The sequence below is a fragment of the Gossypium hirsutum genome, chromosome A01, assembly GCF_007990345.1.
Source record: "Gossypium hirsutum isolate 1008001.06 chromosome A01, Gossypium_hirsutum_v2.1, whole genome shotgun sequence".
Classification (NCBI taxonomy): Eukaryota; Viridiplantae; Streptophyta; class Magnoliopsida; order Malvales; family Malvaceae; genus Gossypium; species Gossypium hirsutum.
The window spans coordinates 16,116,799-16,139,316 of NC_053424.1; the positions used below are offsets into that span (position 1 = coordinate 16,116,799).

The 22,518-nt window shown below is 36.4% G+C and overlaps 1 long non-coding RNA gene across 1 annotated transcript; it reads right to left on the reverse strand.

Moving 5' to 3' along the window:
* Positions 1–2,822: 2,822 nt before the first annotated feature.
* LOC107917663 (uncharacterized) lies at positions 2,823–17,594 on the reverse strand. The gene is made up of 2 exons (XR_001689786.2): positions 17,282–17,594; positions 2,823–3,113 (listed from the first exon to the last, which is right to left on the reverse strand). It is a non-coding gene; the product is annotated as an uncharacterized lncRNA (long non-coding RNA).
* Between the last annotated feature and the right edge of the window lie 4,924 nt (positions 17,595–22,518).

Sequence of the window (22,518 nt, forward strand, 5' to 3'; positions counted from 1 at the left end):
ATTTGTTAAAGAAAGTGAATTAATTAGGTACGAATTTAGTGCAGGGACTCAATTCAATTTTTCATTTTTTTTTTCTTATGGGCTTTTTTTACCTTTAAAAAGTCAAAATATGCTGTACTCATTATAAATTTAAAAATTTAGTGTTTGTAATTTTATTTCTAGGAGTATTGTTCCTCTACTTGTTAAATATCAAAATTCAGGTTCAAACTTTTAACACTGTTAAAATTTTTATTTTTATTTTTTGTTAAATTTAAATTTATTATAATGTCATTTTTTTAATTACATAGTTAGTTGATAAGAATCTTATGTTAACTATATATATATGTGTGTTTAAAGTTTAGTTATAACCACAAATTTAATCTTCAATCTTTACCATTTTTGTTAATTTAGTCACTACTTTTTTTAAGTCTTTTTTATACTTATATATATATATATTATCAGATATGTCACATTTCTTCATAACTTTTACTTCTGACAAAACAAATTTACATTGTTAGCCCTTCTTTCTTTCTTCTCTTATTTTGTTTTTTTCTTAATCTTCCTATTTTCTAATTGTTTAAAGCATCATTTTTCAAATCCAATAAAATTGATTGAACTTATTTATCAACTTTTTTTTGACCCAACAGATAGTTTTCTCCATTAATTTTTTTTTGAAGAGAAAAAGTTGAAAAAAACATGAGATCAACGAATAGATTTGTCCTTAAAGTTGAAGAGCAAAAAAATGAGAAAAATAAATCCAGAATCTACCCCCGTCTGACACACCCATAAATAGTATAGAGTTCGATGAATTTCCAAAGACTAGGAAATGCTTCCATGGTGAAATCAGTCTCCCACCGCAAACTATGAAGACAAACTGTCCAAATACCAAAATCCTCATGAAAAAACTTTTTAAAAGCTTTATTTATTTTTGGAAGTTAAACTGAATTATCTGTTTTTTTTTAAAGATGGTTAAATTTGATGTTGAAGAAGAGGAGGAAGGGTTTAAAGTTCAGTTATAATAATCCAACCTGAAACTCAAATAAGATTCGAGTCGCTTACCCGAGACCCGGTTAGGTTCCACTAGATGGATATGCATACGGTGTATAGTGAAGGGACAGTTAGGGGAGTTCACGATATCAGCTAGCATGAATTGATGGGAGTTCGTGGTCCCAACTTGCATTTATCCAAAGAGTTCACATGTAGGGACCACGAGGCCTAAGAGGCGACCCAGAACGATAGGCTTGTCCAGAATGTCAGTCCTGAATAGTGAGGTTAAGTTCATTAACAGTAAAGTCAAATCATAAACAGTAGTAATATGTATAGATATCTGAATATTCATTTTAATGAGATATATAGAAAACTAAGAAAAAAATTGTTAATGAGAAATTTTTTTATAAATTTTTAAATAGATTTTAATCGTAAAGTATAAAAAAGTTAAAAAAGTAATTGGAGAGGTAAATTTATGATTATAAATAGAAATAATGGAAGAAGTTGATGAAAAAACTGAAAGTATGGATTTGAAAACTAATTTGAATGGATAAAATAAAACATTATCCTCACTTAACCAATACTTTGGTTATTCACAATAGTTTTTGAAGCAGGAAAAAGAAAAGATTGGTAAGTTGTTTTCGTATTTCTTGTAATATTTTAATGGATGTCCAGATTAGAGAAGAGAAAATGATAATTTTTAGTAACTTTGGTTTGTGAAACGTTTTTGTTATTATTTTTAATACAATTGTTTGAAATGTTGTTAGTGTATAATTGTTATTATTTTATTGTTAAAAAATTTCACATGTTCCATGTTGTTTTGGGTCTCTCTTTTTGTTTTCAAGGTTAAGATTTGTTTCTTTACCAACCAGAGAAACGCTAAAAGTAGAAAGAAACTAAAGCTCTGGATCAAAACTTCAAACTTACATATGTCATAATTGAAACAAAAATACACCATTCTCAGAATAACAGAAACTCTTGCATCTATCGTATGTATTAGCATCAATTCATCCTTTGGTTTTTCTTCCCTTAATGAGACTTGCTCTACCTTTTTGTTGACTGGATATTGCCATAAACAATCTTCGTTTGAGAATAACTAGACACAGTTTTTATGGTGAAACAGCCTTGGGATTTCATGTCCATGAAGAAAGGATTGGGAAACTGAACGAAAACTTGAGTTTGTGCTTTTTCCTTTCTTGAGCTATGTTGTAGGATTCAACAAATACCAGTAGTTTTGGAGAAGCATTAAGAATAATATAATAATACCAATAAATTCTGTGTTTAAAATATGTTGGATGCTGAGAATATTCATTTTAATTATCAACTCTGCTATAACTTGTATTACGATTAACTATTCTAAGTCTGTGTTGACAAAAAAGGAGCAGGTTGGAGGTTGAAGACAGTTCACCCACGAGTGGGGAGTTGGAAAAGGATAGTGGTGGAGTCTTTGGAAGATGGTGGCAGAAAGTATGTGCTTTAATGGTTGATACAAAGAAGTAGGATGATGGCTGAAGAGGAGAGCAATACAAGGGTGTTTGGATGGTGGTGGAGAGTCTTTGGAAGATGGTGGTAGAGAGTATGGTCTTCAATGGTCTTGATGTTGCTCAACCTAAAAGTATTTAATGAGTCCTTTGTGTAACCCTTTAAGATTGGGAGCCTGTTTCAGAGCTACGAAGGTCTTGGAACAACTATTTAAAATAAACTAAATTATACTCTTAGAGTGGGGATTAATTCTTCGACCATGTCAACTACCAATTAGTAAAATATCTAGTTTCCAATTACAAATAAATAAAAACTTATATTTGGTATGTAATAGCCAATTTTGGCCTATGTCTATAAAACAAAATAAACCAAAATTAAGTAAAAATCCAAATATTTATTAACAGTCTATTTACACATTAAAATGACCCAAATTAAAAAAACTCAAAACCCAATCACTAACCCAAACCCAGATCAATATCAGATAGCCCAAACAATTAAAACCCAACAAGCCCATTACATCAAACCCTAGCCCACTAGCTTAAAATTTTTTCTCAGCAGCAACCCTAGGGCTAGTCCCTATTACGACCGCCACTCCCACCTTTGGCCTCCCCACGCATGCTCAGCCACCTTGCGCGCCAACCACCGGCCTTCCACGCCTCTGACACCTGCAGAGAGAAATTAATACAACAATGTAGCGACCTAAAAATTTCGGCACGGGCGCTAGTCGAAGTAATTATTGAAAATTTAAAAACTGAATCTCGATTTTATTTGAAAAAGGAGTCGCCACCGATTTTTTTTTTCTAGGTGTGATCGGACACCTAATAAATTTTCTTTTTAGAAGAAAATTTTATTTTTAAATTTTCTAAAAAAGAGGTAATTTTAGGTCTACGTAAGAATCCAGAGAAAATTCGAGTTCGGGAGTCGGTTACGCACGAGGAAGGTATTAGCACCCTCGCGACGCCCAAAATTGGTATCTTGTTAAACGCGCGTTGTCTTCATTTTCAAAAATACGAGTTCAATTTAATATTAGTCGTGATCCGATTGAAACACGATAATTTTAAAGCACAACAACTTTTTTCCTTTTTTTTTAAACACGAATTTTTTAAAATACAAGAATTTTAGAAATACAAATTTTTTAAAAAAACACGAAAATTTTGAAATACGAGATTTCTTTGAAACACGAAAATTTATGAAACACGGTCAATTTCTTAAAACGCGAAAGTTTTTGGAAAACGGGAATTTTTTTTTGAAACACGAAAAATTTTGAAACACTGGAATTTTGAAAACACGAGGATTTTTTAAATACGAAAAATTTGAAAACAAGAAAATTTTTGAAATACGAAAATTTTAGAAACACGAAAATTTTTGAAACACAGAAGTTTTTAGAAAACACGAAAAATTTTGAAAATTGGAATTTTTTTGAAAACACGAGAATTTTTGAAAAACATGAAAATTTTTGCAACACAGGAATTTTTGAAAACACGAAAAATTTTCCGATTTTTATTAAGCACGTATCATATTTAACACTAATTGATGATATTCACTCAACATAGCAATGAAATAAACGAATTAGTGTCAAATCGATTTGTTACCTTATTTTTGAAAAACACGAGAAAATTTTTTTGAAGACACGAAAATTTTGAAACCCGAGGATTTTTTTTGAAAATACAATTTTTTTGAATATTTTTTTATTTTTAAAAGGGCGTATCGAGTTTAACGCAAACCGGTGATATTCACCCAACATAGCGATGAAATCAACGATTTTATGTTAAATCGATTCGTTGCCTTATTTATTAAAATTATTTAAAATAAAATAAAATAAAAATTAAATTAAATTAAAAATATATATATAAAAATGCATAAAATGCTAATAATATTAAAACGAAATAACATAAAAATACGAGCATTAAATTAAAAATAAAATAAACGAAATTACCGAAAAGCTACCGAAACACGAGCTTCGTCGAACGGGTTACACGAATTGAACCTCTTTTTTCTTTTTTCTTTTTTCCTTCTTTTTTCCTTCTCTTTTTCTTCTTTTTCTTTTCTTTTTTTTCTCTGCTGGGCCAACCCGTTGGACCTGCTTCTGCTGGGCTGGTGCGTGCGGGCCTGGCCTGCTAGGCTGCGCTGGGCCTGGGCTTGGGTTGCTGCTGGTCTGCTAAGAAATGGCCTGCTCTTCTTTTTTTTCTTGGGCTTGTTTCTTTTTTTTTGTTTTTATTTTTGTTGTTTTTTTCTTGGGCTGCTGGGTCGGGTCGGGTCGTCAGTCGGGTCGACCGGTTCGGGTCGGGTCAACCTGATTTAAAAAAAGGATTTTTCTTTTTTTTTTCTTTCTTCTTCCTCTTTTCTTCTTCCTTCTTCTTCCTTCTTCTTCTTCAAAGTCTAGCCTCTACCGTTGCTTGCTCCGCCGTCGACTGCTGCCGCCGATGCCACGGTGCCGCCGCCGACTCCTCCTTCTTCTCCTTCCTCTTTTCTTTCTCTCTTCTTTTCTTTTTTTCGAAGCTTTTTCTCTCTCTTTTTGCAAGTTTTTTTGATTTTTTTCGTGGGTGTGGGGGTTTGATTTTGGGGTTTTAAACCCATTTTATAGTTGATATTTGCTTCCTTTTTGCATGTGGTAGGTGAAGAAGGAGCAGCCACCCATGTTTGTGGCCTGAAAATCTGGGAAGTGGGTGCCCCAAATCACGTAACCTGTCTGAAGGACCAAATCACAAATGTAGCAAAACTTCTGGGGCTAAATGTAATTTTTAGAAAATTTAGGATTAAAATGAAATTTAATGAAAGTTTAGGGGTCTAAGTGAAATTTAAAGAAAGTTTAAGGGTCAAAATGAAATTTAGGAAAAGTTTAGGGGTCAAAATGCAATTTTTATTTTTAATTTTTTTTTTTGAAATTTTGAAAATTAAACACAAATTCTAGTCGGACAAAAATTTAGTGCTTACAACTGCCCCTCTTTGCTCATCATTGTGAAACAATGATAGTGCAAAGACTTAAAAGCACTAAATTTTGTTCAATTGTCCAATCTTTATTCTTTACTCGGCATGTGATCCTGAGCTCAACTCATTTCTCGCAATATGAATTGACTCTTTAAAACTAGACATTAAAAATAGAAATTGAAAATAGCTCAGCACGTGAGCCAAGGCTCAACTCACTTCTCGCAATATGAGTTGATTTTTGAAAACAGAATTTGCAAAAGGCTCAACTCACCTCTCGCAATATGAGTTGATTTTTTGAAAAATAGAAAAAGGCTCAACTCACCTCTCGCAATATGAGTTGTTTTTTGAAAAATAGAAATTAAAAGGCTCAACTCACCTCTCGCAATATGAGTTGATTTTTGAAAAACAGAAATTGAAAAGTAGAAATTGAAAATACCTCAGCGTGCCCTGAGGCTCAACTCACCTCTTGCAATATGAGTTGATTTTTTTTTGAAACACAGAAATTAAAAAAAAACAGAAATTAAAAACAAAATTTGAAAAGACCTCAGCGTGTGGCCTGAGACTCAACTCACCTCTTGCAATATGAGTTGATTTGAAAAGTAGAATTAGTAAAGCAGAAATTGAAAATACCTCAGCGTGCCTTGAGGCTCAACTCACCTCTCGCAATATAAGTTGATTTTTGAAAAGCATAGATTGAAAAAAACATAAATTGAAAATACCTCAGCATGTGAGCCGAGGCTCAACTCACCTCTTGCAATATGAGTTGATTTTTGAAAAACAAAAATTAAAAGGCTTAACTCACCTCTCGCAATATGAGTCAATTTAAAACATAAACTAAAAATACCTCGGCGTGCCCCGAGGCTCAACTCATTTCTCGCAATATGAGTTGATTTTTGAAAAACAAAAATTAAAAGGCTTAACTCACCTCTCGCAATATGAGTAAATTTAAAACATAAACTAAAAATACCTCGGCGTGCCCCGAGGCTCAACTCACTTCTCGCAATATGAGTTGATTTTTTTTAAAAAAATTTAAAAATACCTCAACGTGTCTTGAGGCTCAACTCATTTCTCGCAATATGAGTTGATTTTGAAAATTAAAAGGCTTAACTCACCTCTCGCAATATGAGTCAACATAAACTAAAAATACCTCGGCGTGCCCCGAGGCTCAACTCACTTCTCGCAATATGAGTTGATTTTTTTAAAAAAATTTAAAAATACCTCAACGTGTCTTGAGGCTCAACTCATTTCTCGCAATATGAGTTGATTTTGAAAAACAAAAATTAAAAGGCTTAACTCACCTCTCGCAATATGAGTCAATTTAAAACATAAACTAAAAATACCTCGGCGTGCCCCGAGGCTCAACTCACTTCTCGCAATATGAGTTGATTTTTTAAAAAAATTTAAAAATACCTCAACGTGTCTTGAGGCTCAACTCATTTCTCGCAATATGAGTTGATTTTGAAAAACAAAAAATTAAAAGGCTTAACTCACCTCTCTCAATATGAGTCAATTTAAAACATAAACTAAAAATACCTCGGCGTGCCCCGAGGCTCAACTCACTTCTCGCAATATGAGTTGATTTTTTTAAAAAATTTAAAAATACCTCAACGTGTCTTGAGGCTCAACTCATTTCTCGCAATATGAGTTGATTTTCCTTGGAAAGCAAGAATATTAAACATCAAAATACCAAAACCAGTCCTTTGGTAGAACTCGGGTATCTTTTCCTTTGATTCAGTGCGACTCTCATTCAAGATTTCTTGCTTTACTGGATTACCTGTATATGCCATGCATGATGTCATCATGATATGCACATGTTTGTCTTAAATGCCTTTATGCCTACATGATTATGCAGTGCTCCTTAAGCATATTGGTCGTATGTCATTTTCGCCATGATTGTTGAGGATCTGCGTTCATTGCTTTGATTCTCGACCTTCTCTTCAGGCCTCATACCTGTCTTCGAGCTTTACGAGTAATTGACGTTTCTCAGATATCACCCTTTTTGCCCTTGGTTAAACTTTGTTCTTGCTTTGAAGATCTTGCACTTATCAAATTCTTATCCGGGTAATGCTTGACATTTCTTTTGTTTAGAGTATGTCATTTCACTATTTATCATTAAATAAACACATAATGAGATGCATGAAAATGGTCAGGTAGGGACATAAAGGATATCTCATATTCCTTTATTTCAAGTGTGGCAAACAAAGAAAGTTAACCAATGAGAGTAAAAATTTCAAAAAGAAAGAAAAGGTCGTATTCAACGGATACAAATGCTCTAGATATTCAACACATGAACTCTTCCACGTTCCTCAATCAATAATCTTTTCGAGCATGGCTTCTTGCGTAGAAAATTTCGAGCTTTCAAAAGTGCTTCAAATACTGTAGTCTCACTACTTGACGTATCGTTCGACCGCCAGGTTTGTTTCATTAGGACGCCCTCTCGGGTTTTCATCCTAATCTTTTTGTACTAATCAAGACGCCCTTTTCGGGTTTTCGCCCTTTTTTTTTTAAGATGCCCTTTTCGGGTTTTCATCTTAAGCATAATATTTCTTCACCGCATCCGAATTCATCGGATTCGGTAACTCCTTCCCATCCATCTCGGTAAGGATTAAAGCTCCTCCTGAGAATGCCTTTTTTACAACGTATGGTCCTTCCCAATTTGGTGCCCATTTTCCTCGCAGGTCTTTTTGTATTGGGAGAATCTTTCTCAGAACGAGTTCTCCTTCATAGAACTCTCTTGGTCGTACCTTCTTGTCATGGGCTGCGATCATTCTCTTTTGGTACATTTGCCCATGACAAATTGCTCTTAGACGTTTTTCTTCAATGAGGTTCAACTGATCATATCGAGCTCGAACCCATTCTGCTTCTTCTAACTTTGATTCCATCAATACTCGCAGAGAGGGGATCTCAACCTCGATAGGTAGCACAGCTTCCATTCCATAGACTAGAGAGAAAGGAGTTGCTCCCGTAGATGTTCGCACAGATGTGCGATATGCAAACAAAGCAAATGGAAGTTTCTCGTGCCAATCTTTATAAGTCTCAGTCATTTTCCCAATGATCCTCTTAATGTTCTTGTTAGCTGCTTCAACAGCCCCGTTCATCTTTGGGCGATAGGGCGAGGAATTATGATACTTTATTTGGAACTGCTCGCACACTTCTTTCATCATCTTATTGTTCAGATTCGTGGCATTATCTGAGATGATTCTTTCAGGCAAACCATATCGGCAAATGATTTCCTTTTTCAAAAACTTGCACACTGCAGTCTTCGTCACATTGGCAAACGAAGCGGCTTCAATCCATTTTGTGAAGTAATCGATAACCACAAAAATGAATCGATGTCCATTTGAAGCTTTTGGAGAAATTGGCCCTATGACATCCATGCCCCACATAGAAAAAGGCCACGGAGAAGTCATGACATGAAGGGGTGAAGGGGCTACATGAATTTTATCGCCGTAGATTTGACGTTTGTGGCATTTTCTGGCAAAATTGATGCAGTCACTTTCCATTGTCAGCCAATAATAACCGAGTCTCATGATCTTTCTGGCCATATTGAAACCATTGGCATGCGTTCCGCAAATTCCCTCATGGACCTCTTCAAGTATTTTTCTGGTTTCAACATCATCCACACATCTCAAAAGCATCTGATCCTTTCCTCTTTTATACAGGATATCCCCATCAAGAACAAATTCCGCTGCCATTCTTCTAATTGTTCTTTTATCGTTCTCATTCGCTTGTTCGGGATACCTTTGATTCTTGATATATTCTAAGATATCATGGAACCAAGGCCGTCTGTCTACTTCTTTCTCAATGTTACAACAGTGTGCAGGGACCTCGTATATGCTCATTTTGAGGGGCATTATTTCTGCTTCTCTACTTGCTTTAAACATTGAAGCCAAAGTGGCTAGGGCATCAGCCAGTTGGTTCTCTTCTCGTGGGAAGTAATGAAAAGTTATTTCTTTGAATTCCTTGATCAATCCAGCCACTAAATCGCTGTACTTAATCAATTTTGAGTCCCTCACTTCCCATTCTCCATGGATTTGGTAAATCACTAGGGCTGAGTCCCCGTACACCTCCAAGATCTCGATGTTTCGTTCGATAGCTGCACGAAGCCCCATGATACAGGCCTCATATTCTGCGATATTATTGGTACAGAAGAAGTTAAGTCTTGCAGTGAACGAATAATGATTCCCGTCTGGTGATACCAGGATTGCTCCAATTCCATGCCCTAAAGCATTTGACGCACCATCAAAGCACATCTTCCATGACTTCTCTTTTGATGACTCGGATTCTATTTCTGTGATGCACATTAAGTCTTCATCTGGGAAATCGAATCTTAAAGGCTCATATTCCTCTGTCGTTCGAGTTTCTAAGAAGTCAGCTATTGCGCTCCCTTTTATTGACTTCTGACTTACATAGGTAATGTCATATTCCGAAAGAAGGAGCTGCCATCGTGCCATTCTTCCTGATAGTGCCGGCGATTCCATCATGTATTTTATTGGGTCCAGCTTTGAAATTAGCCATGTCGTGTGATACAACATATATTGTCTGAGTCTCCGAGCTACCCAAACCAGAGCGCAACAATATTTCTCAATAGACGAATATTTTGCCTCATATTCAATGAACTTTTTGCTGAGGTAGTAGATCGCCTTTTCTTTCTTTCCTGACTCGTCATGTTGTCCCAGTACGCCACCCATTGAACTTTCGAACACTGTCAGATACAAAATTAATGGTCTTCCCGGAGTTGGCGGTACTAGCACTGGAGGACTGGACAAATATTGTTTTATCTTATCAAAGGTCACTTGGCATTCCTCATTCCATTCTCCCGGGTTATGTTTTCGAAGAAGCCGAAAGATTGGGTCGCATTGGTTGGTAAGTTGAGCGATAAATCAGGCGATGTAATTTAATCTCCCTAAAAATCCTCTAACTTCCTTTTGCGTGCGCGGAGGTGGTAATTCTTGGATGGCTTTTATTTTATCTAGATCAACTTCGATACCTCTTTCACTGACAATGAAGCCTAGCAACTTTCCCGAGGTAGCCCCGAATGTACATTTGGCTGGATTAAGCTTTAGCTGAAATTTTCTCAGCCTTTCGAACAACTTCTTGAGGTTCATTACATGCTCTTCTTCTCCTCGAGATTTAGCAATCATATCATCGACGTAGACCTCTAGTTCTTTATGCATCATGTCATGGAATAACGTCACCATAGCCCTCTGATATGTTGCCCCAGCATTCTTTAACCCGAATGGCATCACCTTGTAGCAGAACGTTCCCCACATTGTTATGAAGGTAGTTTTCTCCATATCCTCAGGGGCCATCTTGATCTGATTATACCCCGAGAATCCATCCATGAAAGAAAACAATGAATGTTTTGCTGTGTTGTCCACCAACATGTCAATATGTGGCAAGGGAAAATTATCTTTTGGGCTTGCTCGATTCAGGTCACGATAATCCACGCACATTCGTACTTTTCCATCTTTCTTTGGTACCGGGACTATGTTAGCCACCCATTCTGGATATTTGGAGGCTTGTAGGAAGCCAGCGTCAAATTGTTTCTTGACTTCCTCTTTTATTTTCAACAGCATTTCGGGCCTCATCCGTCTTAATTTTTGCTGGATGGGCTTGCATTCTGGCTTTAATGGGAGCTTATGGACCACTAAATCTTCATCTAGCCCTGGCATGTCCTGGTATGACCACACGAAAACATCTTTGTATTCGCGGAGTAAAGTGATCAAACTATGCCTGGTACTTTCTGAAATAGAAGTCCCAATCTTCACTTCTTGTTTCCTCTCTTCAGTGCCCAAATTTATTGTTTCCACAGATTCTTCATGAGGCAGAACCTGTTTATCCTCTTGTTCCACAATTCTTAACAATTCAGGAGACGAGACATAATCTTCAGCATTTTCTTCAGCTTCAAATTCTCCTAAGCAAACAGCCTTCTCAAAATCAATTTCAAGATTCGTAACGGGCTTATTCATGTCGTCAATATCTGAGCACCTGAAAGTTGAATGGAAAAGGAAGCTATCGGGGGACATCCAAGTATTGGAAACAACAAACAAAATGTTATGTCATGGCAATGAGGCAAATGTAAGGATAGGCTATGAAATGAGAAAATGATTATGAAATTAGTGATAATGCGAAAAATCGTGACAAAATGCATCTTCATTGATATTCACTTAAATGATAAAGAGCGAATGCAAGCTCCTACAAAAGAATTCCATTATATCTAAGGACACAATAGAAGGTTGATGTTTAGCATTACTCTGAAGGCTTATAAACTACAAGAAGCTCCTCAGCAATCCAATTGTTCAACATGAAACCAGGGGGATAAGGGCGTATCCTTGAGACGTCTTTACTCACATCAGACCCTTTGTCAATAACATTTATATTGACATTTTGAAGACCCTTTTCAATTAACCATAGTGTGTTTCGTGGACCATCTTGTCCAGGGTGCATCATTCCCGCAGATGTAAATGTTTTTGACAAAAGAGGGTACTCTATTGGTTCCCATTCTGGTTCTCGGCCCAAAGTTCTTGCAATCCTTCTTTCCTGATCTTTTTTCCACTGTCTTCTTCTTTGACGCATGTCAGGATGGAACCTCAAACCGTATCGGGCCCTGTGGTGCACTGGCTTTAAAGCCCTGACTATTCCCTGTAGATATCTCCCTAAACCCCTTCTCGCTCGAGCTCCCCTTCCTACGGTCAATTTGACACCCATTCTAGTATTTCTCAACAATTTAGGCACGGGAATTTTGTTTCCCTCAGTGAAGAATGTGGCATTGACGAATTCAAGGGATCAGAAGGAGCATTCCACTACGTCCTTGCTCACTTCAAGGTATGGCGCATCAGCAGAGATAGATGCGACAATGTCTTCTTCTCCCTCGACAGTGACCAAACAACCATCCATGATAAATTTCACCTTTTGATGGAGGGATGATGGGACCGCTCCAGCAGAATGGATCCAGGGTCTTCCCAAAAGGCAGTTATATGAGGATGTAATGTCCATGACTTGGAACTCGACATCATATATGTAGGGACCCACTTCTAGAGGGATCTTAATTTTTTTCATGACTTCACGCATTGTCCTGTCGAATGCCCTTACCGTAGAATGACAGGGCCTTAAATGGGACAGATCCATCGAAATTCTGGAAAGCGTGGCCAAAGGCATAATGTTGAGTGCCGAACCATTATCGATGAACACGTTCGGTATTATGTAGCCCTTGCAATTGGTTGTGATATGCAATGCTTTCACTGAGCCTCTACCATTGGGCGGTATTTCATCATCACTAAAAGAAATGAAATTATCCGCATTCAAGTTGTTCATCCACCTATCCAGTTTTTCAACGGATACATTGTTTGCCACATAAGCTTGATTTAACACTTTCAGCAGAGCGTTTCGGTGTGGTTCTGAATTCAACAGCAGAGATAATACCGAGATTCGCGCTGGCTGCTTACTCAATTGTTTTACCACGTTGTACTCACTGTGCTTGATAAATTTTAAGAATTCCTGTGCTTCCTCCTCGTCCACAGGATTTTTAGCTTCTTGTTCAGGCGCAGTTTCATGCTCATCATCGGTCACATGCATCGGTGCTTTTCCTTTCTGTTTCAAGTCACTGTTCTTCTTTATCTCCTTCGAATAACATCTTCCACTACGAGTGAAATGACCTAATTCCCTGACGCTTCTAGTCATGGCTTTGGGTTTTTCATCTTCAGGTGTGACGATATTAACGTCATATTTCCATGGTACTGCTTTATTGTCCTTGTAAGGGAAAGAATATGGTACTTCGATTATCATTTTTGGTTTCACCGGCTCTTTCGTCGCATCGTAATAAATTACTAACGGTTGATCAGCGCTATAAGGGGGACCTGATGACTGGCTATCAGAGGCGCATACTTCTCTTTCATTGGTCTCTTCCCTTTTGTTAAGGATCTTAATCTCCTTATTATCCATCCAGTCTTGAAGCAACCTTTTAAATTCCTCACACGACTGAATGTCGTGTCCCACAATTCCATGGAAATTGCAAAAACTTTGACCTTCTTCTCCGAGAATTCTATCGGGGTGACAAAGCAATCCTTTCTTAACCAGTACCTCCCAGATTTTCTGCAGAGGCGTCCTTATTTCCGAAACACATCTTCTGACTTTCCATTCGTCCACTTTCCCCACTATGCTCACATCCCTTTCGATATGGTTAGGGAATGGGTTCCCAGTTGCATTACTGGCACTATCGAATCGTAGGATACCTGCATCAATGAGTCATTGAACTCTTCTCTTAAAGGCTAGGCAGTTTTTCGTGGAATGTCCCTGGTTTCCCGTATAGTATGCACAACTAGCGAATTGTATGTTTTAACCTCAGCGAACGAGTATGGAATATGCAATGAATGAATGAATGCATGAATGTCAAATGACTGTTAGTCATGAAAGAAATGCAAGAAATTGGTGTTAATTTCAAGATAGCCCCTATTTAGGCATTTCCTTAATCAAAAGAGTCTATTACACAACGTTTCGGTCACTCGTGTAATTGACTGCTCTATCAGAAACCCCTTTTTGGCAACCAATCTCTAATCAACCCTTTCCTAACAAGATGTCTATGATGCATGATGAAAAATAGAAATACAGACAAACAACATTGGTTAGCAAAACACATATGATCAGAGAAAAATTGTGGAAAATCTAACAAATTAAGCTACTTGGTCTAATGGACTCGATTCCCTTGCATAGAAAGCGAAAGTGCAAAAGGTAAGAGGCATTCTTCCCGCGCACTTATTTTGGTGACTACTAAACGGACGGAGGTTCAACATGGCTCTAGTTGGATGGCTCGTATGGTTAACTATATGCGGTTTTGGTTCTAGATGGGTACTCGAATCATCTGTACTGTCATCTACTAAGATTAGTACAGAGCCTCGGTCATGGCCCATCATAGGCTTACGAGATCAATTTGAGGGATTACATTTACTTATGCCTATGCGGAGGGACAAGTTAACTCACGAAAGCATAAGTCATATGTAACCCGAAAGTATTCACTAGCCTGTGCGGAGGGACGAGTTAACTCACGAAGGCGTAGCGTTTACTTTCACTTAAACGGACGGAGCCCGGGTATAGAGCTCATGTTATGCAAAGATGTATGTGCACGGTGTGTGGGGAGAAACTCACAAACCTTTCGTTTTATTTAAAAACTAAACCAAAACTAAAATCACAAAAATTTAAAGCTGAAAAACAACCGAATAAAACAAGTTAGAATATATACAACACGATGCAAATGCATGATTTTTTGAAAACAAAAAATTTGAGGATCACGACTAAATGTTAATTTGAACAAGGAACTTTGAAAATTTTGACAACGCGAGTTTAATTCCAGACACGACTCTCAAAAAGGGTCCCCAGCGGAGTCGCCAGCTGTAGCAACCTAAAAATTATGGCACGGGCGCTAGTCGAAGTAATTATAGAAAATTTAAAAACTGAATCTCGATTTTATTTGAAAAAAGAGTCGCCACCGATCTTTTTTTTTCTAGGTGTGATCGGACACCTAATAAATTCTCTTTTTAGAAGAAAATTTTATTTTTAAATTTTCTAAAAAAGAGGCAATTTTAGGTCTACGTAAGAATCCAGAGAAAATTCGAGTTCGGGAGTCGATTACGCGCGAGGAAGGTATTAGCACCCTCGCGACGCCCAAAATTGGTATCTTGTTAAACGCGCGTTGTCTTCATTTTCAAAAATACGAGTTCAATTTAATATTAGTCGTGATCCGATTGAAACACGATAATTTTAAAGCACAACAACTTTTTCCTTTTTTTTTGAACACAATTTTTTTAAAATACAAGAATTTTAGAAACACAAATTTTTAAAAAAACACGAAAATTTTGAAACACGAGATTTCTTTGAAACACGAAAATTTATGAAACACGGTCAATTTCTTAAAACGCGAAAGTTTTTGGAAAACGGGAATTTTTTTTTGAAACACGAAAAATTTTGAAACACTGGAATTTTGAAAACACGAGGATTTTTTAAATACGAAAAATTTGAAAACAAGAAAATTTTTGAAATACGAAAATTTTAGAAACACGAAAATTTTTGAAACACAGAAGTTTTTAGAAAACACGAAAAATTTTGAAAATTGGAATTTTTTTGAAAACACGAGAATTTTTGAAAAACATGAAAATTTTTGCAACACAGGAATTTTTGAAAACACGAAAAATTTTCCGATTTTTATTAAGCACGTATCGTATTTAACACTAATTGATGATATTCACTCAACATAGCAATGAAATAAACGAATTAGTGTCAAATCGATTTGTTACCTTATTTTTGAAAAACACGAGAAATTTTTTTGAAGACACAAAAATTTCGAAACCCGAGGATTTTTTTTGAAAATACAATTTTTTTGAATATTTTTTTATTTTTAAAAGGGCGTATCGAGTTTAACGTAAACCGGTGATATTCATCCAACATAGCGATGAAATCAACGATTTTATGTTAAATCGATTCGTTGCCTTATTTATTAAAATTATTTAAAATAAAATAAAATAAAAATTAAATTAAATTAAAAATATAAATATAAATATAAAAATGCATAAAATGCTAATAATATTAAAACGAAATAACATAAAAATACGAGCATTAAATTAAAAATAAAATAAACGAAATTACCGAAAAGCTACCGAAACACGAGCTTCGTCGAACGGGTTACACGAATTGAACCTCTTTTTTCTTTTTTCCTTCTTTTTTCCTTCTCTTTTTCTTCTTTTTCTTTTCTTTTTTTTCTCTGCTGGGCCAACCCGTTGGACCTGCTTCTGCTGGGCTGGTGCGTGCGAGCCTGGCCTGTTGGTGCTGGCCTGCTAGGCTGCACTGGGCCTGGGCTTGGGTTGCTGCTGGTCTGCTAAGAAATGTCCTGCTCTTCTTTTTTTTCTTGGGCTTGTTTCTTTTTGTTTTTGTTTTTGTTTTTGTTTCTTTTTCTTGGGCTGCTGGGTCGGGTCGGGTCGGGTCGTCAGTCGGGTCGACCGGTTCGGGTCGGGTCAACCTGATTTAAAAAAAGGATTTTTCTTTTTTTTTCTTTCTTCTTCCTCTTTTCTTCTTCCTTCTTCTTCCTTTTTCTTCTTCAAAGTCTAGCCTCCACCGTTGCTTGCTCCGCCGTCAACTGCTGCCGCCGATGCCACGGTGCTGCCGCCGACTCCTCCTTCTCCTTCCTCTTTTCTTTCTCTCTTCTTTTCTTTTTTTCGAAGCTTTTTCTCTCTCTTTTTGCAAGTTTTTTTTATTTTTTTTGTGGGTGTGGGGGTTTGATTTTGGGGTTTTAAACCCATTTTATAGTTGATATTTGCTTCCTTTTTGCAGGTGGTAGGTGAAGAAGGAGCAGCCACCCATGTTTGTGGCCTAAAAATCTGGGAAGTGGGTGCCCCAAATCACGTAACCTGTCTGAAGGACCAAATCACAAATGTAGCAAAAATTCTGGGGCTAAATGTAATTTTTAGAAAATTTAGGATTAAAATGAAATTTAATGAAAGTTTAGGGGTCTAAGTGAAATTTAAAGAAAGTTTAAGGGTCAAAATGAAATTTAGGAAAAGTTTAGGGGTCAAAATGCAATTTTTATTTTTAAATTTTTTTTTGAAATTTTGAAAATTAAACACAAATTCTAGTCGGACAAAAATTTAGTGCTTACAAACAACAGAGGGCAGCAAAAGAAACAAACAAAAACAACAAAGAGAATAGAAGTAGAAAGTCGATTAATCGGCTTTAAAAAGCCAAGACACACCTTTGTAATTCTTTTTACAGACACTTACGAACGAGATTAATCAGAAAATAGAAAATTTTCTAAAGGTGATTTATTGTTTGCATTTCAGTTTCTAATTTTCGTATTTTTTTCTTTTTTTTTGCATACGAAAATAATAATGAAAGAACAAAATAGTAAATAAAAACGCACCTTCGATTCACTGTTTGGGTGCACTCTGGTGTCCTCTCGCCAATCTGAGGGTTACCGAACCCCTGGGGGTTCGACCATTGGTCGTGGCAGAGAATGAAGAGCCGAAGGGTCCTTCCTTTTTTCTTGCGGTGTTGTAGGTCACGAGGGCTCCGTCTTCCAACTTATTCAAAAAGAGGGTTGAAAGGGGCTCGTTTCGCGTATCATCGGTCGCCGTTCGCGGCATGGGTGCGGAGGACCCCGATAAACCCATGGTCGGCCATGGAGGAGGGAGAGGGAGAGAGAGCAAAGGCTCTCTTTTTTTTTTTTTGTAAAATGGGGCTGAAATGAAAAGGAAACAAAAAAAATTGGCTTAAATAGCCCAGCAAAGTGTCACTGTTTTGCAAAACCCCCCACGCCTCAAAACGGCGTCGTTTAGGGGGGGAAGCGGCGTGACCCGACCCGGATGGGAGAGGATCCGCGTGTTTTGTAGCCTTGGGGCTATTTATGCGGCGAGTCCCTCCACGTTTCGCTGTGTTTAATTCAGTCCTATTCCCTTTTTTTTTTAAATTTTGCCCGCATAATTTGTATTTTTCTGCATTTAAGTCCTACATTGAAACGCTGCGCACAGGGGGTCGGGGGTAATTGCCCAGTTAACCCCCGCTATTTCACGCATGCTTCGTTCTAGTCCCTAGCAGCTTTCTGTTATTATGATTTATACCCTTTTTTTTACTCTTATTTTAATTTAATTATTGCCCTTTTATTTCAAGTTGTTTTATCATATTTTATTATATGTTTTATTTATTATTTATTTAGATGTTATATTTTATTTAGTTTTAAACTTTATATGTTATTTGTAAATTTGTCATTTGTTTATTTCTAAACTGTTTTATTTTTGTTTATTCCTATTTTTTTACATATCAATTATTTTAAATATATACATATATTATTTATTTTATTTTCACTTTTATAAACTGCTTGCTTCTTTTATATTTCTTTATTTTGCATGTTTATTTTAAGTCTTTCACTTGATATTTTAAATTGTTTTTATTGATCTATCTTGATTACTTTATACTATTTTATCTTATGTTAAAAACATTATTCATATTAATTATTATAAATTGTTACGTTTGTACTTTAAAGTACCATTTCCTATTTTAAAATTGTGTCATGTATTATTTATTTAAAACTATTTCATTATTGTAAATCGCCTTATATACTTTTCAAAATTCTATTTATTTATTTTAAAGTATTCTATTTATTATTCATTATAAGATTTTTATATTACCCGTTTTATACTTTTATGTACATATATGTATATTACTTGTTCTAAAATTTATATATATATCATCTTTTTCTTAAATTATTTTATATATTATCGATTTTAAAAATTCTTTTTTTCACGTTATCTATTTTTAAACTTATTTATTATCTTTTTAAATAGTTTTTACGTTTATTTCATTTTGATTTGCTTTATACTATTTATTTTTTAGATTGTTATATATGTCTCTTTATTGTTCCTTGATTGCTAATGTTAGCATAAATAATGTATGTTGAGTCGTTGTTGTCATTGTGTGTACCATAATTTGTTCACTTGTATTTTCATATTATTGTCGTATATTTGTGTGATGTTATCCATGTAAATTTGTCTCATGCTCATTACCATATTTTTATGTCATCGCATCGTGAATTAAACCCCAACACATTTATCCAACTTAGATCATTTTATTTTATTTCAAACAAAATAAACACACGTCGTTTAAATATCGAATTCGCTATTATTCAAAAGCAAAAATTTCAAAATAAGGCAATGTTTCGCGTTTTAGAGCGTCGAGGAATTGTGCACTAAGTTACAGGGTTTCAGTTTTCTAGTTGATTCTAAATAGCCAAATATCCTTTCGAATTTTAAAATACACGAAATTTCAATAAAAATTAAAGACAAACTTGCGCTCGGGAGTTCATGGTATTGTGTCCTAACTTATGGGATGTGATGCTCTGATATCTCGAGACGAGGAAATCTTTGGCAATCATTTTGATCTAATCCAAGCATTTTTTAATCAGCATTAATAAAAAAGGGTCGTATTTTAAATCTATTCCTGATTTTTAACTTTTGACATTAAGATATTAACTAATCAATTAGGTACCAATTTTGGGCGTGACGAGGGTGCTAATCCTTCCTCGCACGTAACCGACTCTCGAACCCATTCTTTCGAGTTTCGTAGACCAAAAACACCATTTTAATAAACTAAAATGTTTTATTAAAATAAAGGTGATTCTATCACACCTAATAAAGATTGGTGGCGACTCCCATTTTAATCTTCGGTTTTAAACAAAGTCGATTCCCGTTTTGAAAAAAATGGTTTCGACACCTTGGCGACTCCGCTGGGGAACTTGAGAGTCGAGTCATAAATTGATTAATTTTTGTCCTTTGTCGAAATTTGGAAATTCGTTTTAAACTTACGATCATTTCATTGCACCTCATCTTTTTGTTTTTTGCCTTTATACATGATTGGCTTTGGTTCAAGTCTCTTAGTATACTTTTTCTCATCATATTACATAATTGGTCAATTTTACCCTTTTAAGTGGGAGTGAAAAACTATTCCTTCGTGAAGTCTTCACCTCTGTATAGGATAGTGGATCACTTTCGAGATACATCCGTACCTGCGTCTTCGTGAGATTTTCATCTCCGTATAGCCGTAGGGAAATGTATTCCTCTGAACTGAACTTGGTCCGTATGAGCCTATAATGGGTAAGGATCGAGGAATCTGTCGGTTCAGGTACCTTTACTTTAGAACCGAACCGCATGTAATGAGCCCTAGGAGCCTACCCTAGGTAGAACCATACCAAACCCTAGTGGTTACCAGAATAGGTGCTTGATTATTTCCTATTTGCTTTGAATTCTATTCTTTATTTTTAATACTGACTTGTTGTGTTTTGCTGTTATCGCATGGCATCTCATCATAAAAATGTGTTGATTCAAGTTTGGTTGCTAGACAGAAAAGCTAAGCATAGAAACAGGGTTTCTTGATAGAGTGGAGGAAAATGCGGCCGTCCGAATATGGTCCAAAAAGACGCAACAAGAGAAAGGTAATAGTTTGACCGAGGGATATGAATAAGAATTATGGGATTTTACTCGCATCAGTGTAACCCAGAATGACTTACAAGAATTAAAGGAGATATGGAATAGTTGGAACAATGATATCAAGCAACTCTTCTACTATAATTACGGTGACCTACCCTATTTGCTCGATGTAAAGGTGGACAAGTACTTATTTTGAGCCATTGCGCAGTTTTGAAATCTCACTTACAGTTGCTTCACCTTCGGAAGAGTCGATTGGGTACCTATTGTGGAGGAATCCATGGCTTTACTTAATTGCCCGAAGATTCAAGTCGACAGGGCCTATTCAAGACTTATTAACGTCCCGCCCTTTTTGAAGAAATTGATGAGTATCACGGGGATAAGTGAACAATGGGTTGCAGCCTAGATCAAGTAGAAAGGGGATAGTAAGTGTATTTCTTGGAGGAATTTGAGGGACTTGATCCTAGCACACCTTGATATGAAGAAGAGGGTTGACGTTTTCACCTTGAGCATCTATGGTTTGGTCGTCTTTCCTAAGGCATTAAGACATGTTGATGAAGCAATCTCAGACCTATTTGATCAATTTGATAAAGGAACCACACCCGTCCCAACAATCCTAGTATAAACTTTCAGATCCTTGAATGCATGTCAGAGGATGGGTGAAGGAAGATTCGTAGGATGTGCGCAGTTATTGTTGGCTTGGTTCCACAGCCACTTTTGGAAAGTAGAAAAGGTCTCCTATCGAGTTTTCTCTAAGGACTATTTCCCATTAAGAGAATTAGTGGCTACACTGAGGCGAGACGACATCTCAAAAGAGAAATGGATAGCTATTCTCCAAAGTTTGCAAGGCGAAAATGTTGAATGGAGGGCCCCATGGTTGATCCCCAACGAAATCTTATATCAGTGCGATGATTTTGACTGGGTCTTCTAGCTGGAATATGGGGAGCCGTTGGATACGCTCCACTACTGGTGTTAAGGCAGTATCGATCAAGGCAGTTTATATCGACGACACAAGGGTTGGCTCAATGTGAGTTCTCCTATAAAGATAACAATTATAAAAAGAAGGTTCGTGAGATATCAGATGTTTGGAACCAAACCCGTAGAATGAAAGGATTCATCACAGGCCCGATGACGACCCTCCGAGTATGAAGGGTGGTGGAATAGGAGAGTCAACGACAACATCCCTAGGCCGAATCAAGGGAACACTTAACCAATAAAAGAGCATTTACGAATCATCCCGTCTGAGTTAGAGATCATCAAGCAAGACTTTGAGAAAAAGAGCTCGAAATTGGGAAAGAAGATAGAGCAGTTAGAAGAGAAGAAAATGAAGTTGGGATTAGATGTCGATATCCATAAGTTAGTGGCTGAGAAATTGAAGAAAGGAAAAAAAAAGGCCGAGGAAGATTTGGATAGTCTGAAAACTGATTACAAAAAGCTGCGTATGTCGATAAGAACTGTCGGTTTAGGTAAAACATTGGAACAGTGTCGTCAAGAAATTAAAGAAGAAAAAACTAGAGCCGATCATTGGGAGAAAAAGTTTCAAGATGTTTGAGTACGGGAGGACGCTCTGAAAAAGAGTTTGTTGGAAAGATAAAGCGAAAGAGAGAGGTTACGAGCTCGGGTGGCTGAATTGGAAAAAACACTACATCAACATCGTAGCCGTAACTCCGTAATTGAGTTGAAGGCTAGTCTAAGTAGGATCGAGGAGTTGAAAGTGAAAGTAGAGGAACTCGAGACTGCACTGCGAGAGAGCAAAATTTTAGTAGAACTTCTTGAGGCAAACAACGACCATTGCAGGCAACAGCTTCATCGCTCTCAAGACCAGATCAGAGTTAAAGATTATGTCATGGGTGAAGCTGTGGCTCAGGTTCAGGAGGTAGTCGATCATTTGCAAACCTTGGCAGTTCAAGCTAATGTATTAAGCTTAAAGTACGAGTCAGAATCAGATCGAGGCTGAAGCTTAGCTTGGCTTCTTAGGAAGGTTAAGGCTTTGGGTATTAGGGCAAAGTCGTATATGTAATTATCTGCTCTATGTAAAGAAATTTTTCTTCTAGTATAGTTTTTCTAATGAAATTGAATCAAAATCAACGCCTCTTTTTGGATTCATTTCATTCATTTGCATTACATTTCATCACATGCATTAAATTTCATAAAAAGGCCCTGATTAAAACAAAATTATTTC